Source organism: Mauremys reevesii, linkage group 12 (genome assembly GCF_016161935.1).
Source record: "Mauremys reevesii isolate NIE-2019 linkage group 12, ASM1616193v1, whole genome shotgun sequence".
Lineage (NCBI taxonomy): Eukaryota > Metazoa > Chordata > Testudines > Geoemydidae > Mauremys > Mauremys reevesii.
Window position 1 is genome coordinate 36039183 of NC_052634.1, and position 4824 is coordinate 36044006.

Here is a 4824-nt window from a genome sequence, read left to right on the forward strand (position 1 = left end):
AGCCGGCGTGACTCCACGCACCCGCAAGGGGGAAGAGACCTGTAAACTTCCTCTGTTGGACTTTATCCCCTGAGCCCTGAACCAACCAAACTGAACTCTGCCCTGTGAGGGTCATCCTATCATCATTACCCAGTCCGCTCATTTATTCATGCCCACGACTATCCATAACCTGTTTGTATGAGTGATGTGCCCTCACTGCTTGCTGGCTGTACCTTGAACTCTCCCACCGTATACCCCGCATTGGGGACATGACAGACTGTGTATCTGTATATGCTGCCTAACACCAAAATGCTAACATCCCCCCACAACCTGTATGTTACCCCCAATGACACAATAACTGACGCTTCAAACACTTTGTATCGTTTATTTTAAATATTCTCTAATAAAATTTAAATCTGTTCTTATCAGTTGGCTCGTTGAGCTCAGATGGGGTGAGTAGTCTCTTGGCCTATCCAAGGCCGTGATCAATTGTCTTGATGTTATTGGTCTTTTGGCCTCGAGATGAAAACCTGGTCTGTGTCTTGGGAACCTTGAAGAAACATTATCTAAAGTTGTATCTGATAGGTCCTTTATTTGAGGGCTGTATATTAAATTGATTTTTGAAACAAGGGGATGGAATAGGAGCTTGCTCTGTCCACGCATGCTTTGACCTGTTATTGCATTGTATCCAGGACCAGTGCCTCTTCTTCTGGGGAGAATTGTCTGGTTAAAAAGCAGAAAAAGTTTCAGTTTAAAGATGCTGATTTGAGAAGATTTTTTTAAAGTAGTTGAAAAATCAGGTTTCTTTAGCACTTTGGTTTCTTCATAACAACATATTGTTAAAATTTCTTGGGAGTGTTTTCTGAGTCTACAGATGTGAGTTTCTTTGTCTTGCTAGAGGATTGTTTTACAAGCTGGGACTCTTCTGTTTCCTTTGAAACTTTATAACAATATGCGGGATGAAGGTTTTCCGGACTGAGGGTCTGTTTGGGAGATGGTTGGTTGGGGGGGGGTTGTGTGTGGGGGGGACACACACACAGATTGGTAATATTCGAGTCACATGTGTATCAATAACTGGATGAGTTACACAGACTTCTCCCCACCCAGCCTACGTTCCATGTATCTTGACTGAGCCTGTCGCCCACCATCCCAGAGCAGAAGCCTGAAGCCTGAGCCCCACGGACTCCCTCAGTTTCAGCCCGGGAGGCTGTGGCCACAATAAAAGCCCCTGCTGGCCACATTTGAGAAATGCTGGAGCCTCACAGTAAACAAATCCCAGCAGGTTTGTCACACCCTGTCCCCCACCCTGGGGATTTCCTGCCCTCTCCCACCCAGACCAACCTTCCTGGAAGTTCCCACCCCCTATGTATTTACTGCCCTTTCTCCCCGCCAAGGGAACCCGCCAGCAACTCCTGCTAATCCTCCTCAACTGGCTCCACCGCAGCCATTTCCTTCCCGGCCCCTGGGAGGACGGAATGAGCTGGAGCAAAACATGGATGTTGCGCTGCAGCCTGTTAGGGCAAAAAGGGCAATTGGGGACATGTCAGAACAGGAAACCATTTCACAGCACAATTCCCCCCAGGCTCCTGCGACTGTGGGGCTTGTTTCTGATCCTTAGTCCGTTCACGTATCCGGGCAGAGTTCCTCTGGGCGGCATCCGCTGGCTCCCTTGACGCCTTCGAGGAGCAGTGGGGGCTGCTTCTCTGCTTCTCTGCTCAGTGTCCCCGTCAGGCTCCCTTCTTATGACCCTTTGACCGCACTCCTGTCCCTGTTCTTTTATTAGTTGTCCCCCGCAATTAGTGGGTTTCTGAGGCCCTGTGGAACCTCCTTAGGCTGGGGATGCGTTAGATTGGGGGGGGCTTTGGGTTTCCCGGAAACCCAATAGACACAGCTATTCCAGCTTGTCCTGCATGTGACAGAAAAATTCAAATCTAGGGCTGTCAATTAATCGCAGTTAACTTACACAATTAACTTTAAAAAAATCACGATTAATCTCTTTTAATCACATCGTTAAACAATAGAATACCAATTTAAATTTATTTTTGTTTTTCTACATTTTCAATATATTGATTTCAATTACAACACAGAATACGAAGTGTACAGTGCTCACTATATATAGTTTTATTACAAATATTTACACTGTAAAATATAAAGTACTGCAGTGCAATCTCTTTATCATTAAAGTGCAACTTGCATATGTAGATTTTTTTGTTGCATAAGTGGACTCAAAAAGAAAACAATGTAAAACTTTAGAGTCCAGTCAGTCCTACTTCTTGTTCAGCCAATCGCTAAGACAAACAAGTTTGTTTACATTTACTGGAGATAATGCTGCCCATGTCTTATATACGTCACCTAAAAGTGAGAACAGGCTCTCTCATGGCACTTTTGTAGCCAGTGTTGCAAGGTATTAACGTGCCAGATATGCTAACATCCATATGCCTTCATACTTCAACCACCATTCCAGAGGACATGCTTCCATGCTGATAACGCTCGTTAAAAAAATAATGCATTAATTTGTAACTGAAGACCTTGATGAAGAACTGTATGTCTCCTGCTCCATGGTTTTATCTGCATTCTGCCATATATTTCGTTTTATGGCAGTCTTGGGTGATGCCCCAGCACATGTTGTTCACTTTAAGAACACTTTCAATGCAAATTTGACAAAACACAAAGAAAGTATAACGTGAGATTTCTAGAGATAGCTACAGCGCTTGACCTAAGGTTTAAGAATCTGAAGAGCCTTCCAAAATCCAAGAGGGACGAGGTGTGAAACATGTTGGCAGAAGTCCTCAAAGAGCAACACTCTGATGCGAACAGTACAGAACCTGAACCACTAGACAGGAAAATCAATCTTCGGTTGGTGGCATCTGACTCAGATGAGGAATATGAATGTACTTTGGCAGGGGCGGCTCTAGCCATTTCACCACCCCAAGCACGGTGGCACGCCACGGGGGGCGCTCTGCCGGTCGCCTGTCCAGCGGCTCCGGTGGACCTCCCGCAGACGTGCCTGCGGATGCTCCACCCCAGCCACGGGACCAGCGGACCCTCCACAGGCACCCCTGCGGGAGGTCCACTGGAGCCGCCTGCCACCCTCCCGGGACCAGCAGAGCGCCCCCCGCGGCATGCCGCCCCAAGCACGTGCTGGGGTCTGGAGCCGCCCCTGTACTTTGGATCGTTATCGAGCAGTACCTGTCATCAGCATGGAAGCATGTCCCTGGCCTCTGATTGCTAGAAGCTAGGAGGGGAGAACAGGGGCTGGAGCTCTCCATGGCCGCCTGGTCTGCTCACTCCCTCTGAAGCCCATAGCCAGGGCCAGCCTTAGGGGTGGGTGCCACCAGGGAATTGCCCAGGGGCACCGTGGTCAAGGGCAGTGCTGTACAGTAGCAGAGAGGTTTGTGCTGCTGGTGTAAAGTCAGAAACTGCTCCCGGCTGGCAGGGGAGAGCTGCTTGGGGTGGTGCCCAGATTTCTCCCTGCTCCCTCCCGGCATAGGAACATGGGGGGAGGGAGGGGAAGAGAAGGGGGAGAGAGCGGTGATGAGCGGATACTGCTCCCCCCAATGTTCCTCCGTGCCCCCCTAGGGGGCCGTAAGGGGGGAGCAAGGAGCGACATCAGGGCTCCCTGCATCCAGGTCACCTTCCCCACCTGGGCTGCATAAGGGGAGGACAGAGGGAGCAAAAACCCTTGCTGAGCTCAGCACACACAAGCCAGGAAAAGATTAACACCCACCCCCAGCCCAGCCAAAGTGGGAGCTTCCCCCACTTCCCGGCCACAGGCCCACGGGGCTCATGGATGGAGGAGTTTGGGGGGCTGTGGGGGCCCCTGAAGGACTAGCTCAGCGTGTGATGAGTGACTGGGATGTATGTGGGGGCCGGACTGTGGGTTGGGGTGTCCAGGGGGACCCCAGGGAAGGGACTAGGGGGATTAGGGATAGAGGAGGGTGGGGTTACCGAGGTGCATTGTGGGAAGGTGGGATTTAGAGCCCAGAGTGGATGGGTGGGGGCGGGTTGCAGGACCCCACAGTGGCTGAAAAGGGGAACCCGGCAGGTTTGGGGGCAGCAGAGATTGGAGCTGAGGAACCCCCCACCCTGGGGATGGACTGGGGCAGTGGGGGGGATGGGAAAGTGGGGCCCAGCCATGGGGAAATGGGCTGGAGGCAATTAGGGGCGGGGCGCTGGGGGAGAGGAGGAGGAGGAGGAAGGGGGCAGGGTGACGGGGGGCGAAGGGAAAGGCCGGGCAGAGTGGACAGGGTGGGGGAGGGGACGCTGGGGGCGGGGCTGGCGGGAGGGTGACAGCAGGGGGGGAGGGGTGAAGCCCTTTCACTCCGCGCTGCCTCTGCCCAGCATTCGAATCCCAACGGCCGCAGCGCGCCCGGGGGGGGGGGCAGCGAAGCCTCGGGGCGAGGGAACCGGGGCCTCCCCCCACGCGCCGAGTCTCTGTCCCGCGCTCTCTCCGCCAATCAGGGAGCGGGGAGGGGCGCGGCGAAGTGACGAGTTATGGCCAAGTGTGAGAGAGAGAACTACGCTTCCCAGAGTGCACCGGGAGGGGGCGCGTTGTCTGAGCAACCGACCGTCACTTCCGCTCTGAGACGAGCCAGGAACTACAACTCCCAGCCTGCCCCGGGGCGCCTCCGTCCTCTCCAGCCCAGGTAAGGGCGGGTCCCTGGGTCAACCTGACAGCTCCCCCCCACCCAACACCTCATCCCCGCCCCGCCCCCAGAGAGCCCTGGCCCCGCCCCCCGGTGCAGGGTGTGACGCTGCCCCGCGCAGGAACGTGCTGCGCCGCTTCGCCCCCCCCGCTCCCCCCGGCTGGTCGGGGCGGGGGCGGGTCCGGCTCTGCCCCGGGGC

The 4824-nt window shown here is 53.9% G+C and overlaps 1 pseudogene; it reads left to right on the forward strand.

The window, feature by feature from the left end:
- Positions 1 to 435: 435 nt before the first annotated feature.
- On the forward strand, positions 436 to 687 carry LOC120376502 (annotated as a pseudogene).
- The last annotated feature ends 4137 nt before the right edge of the window (positions 688 to 4824 follow it).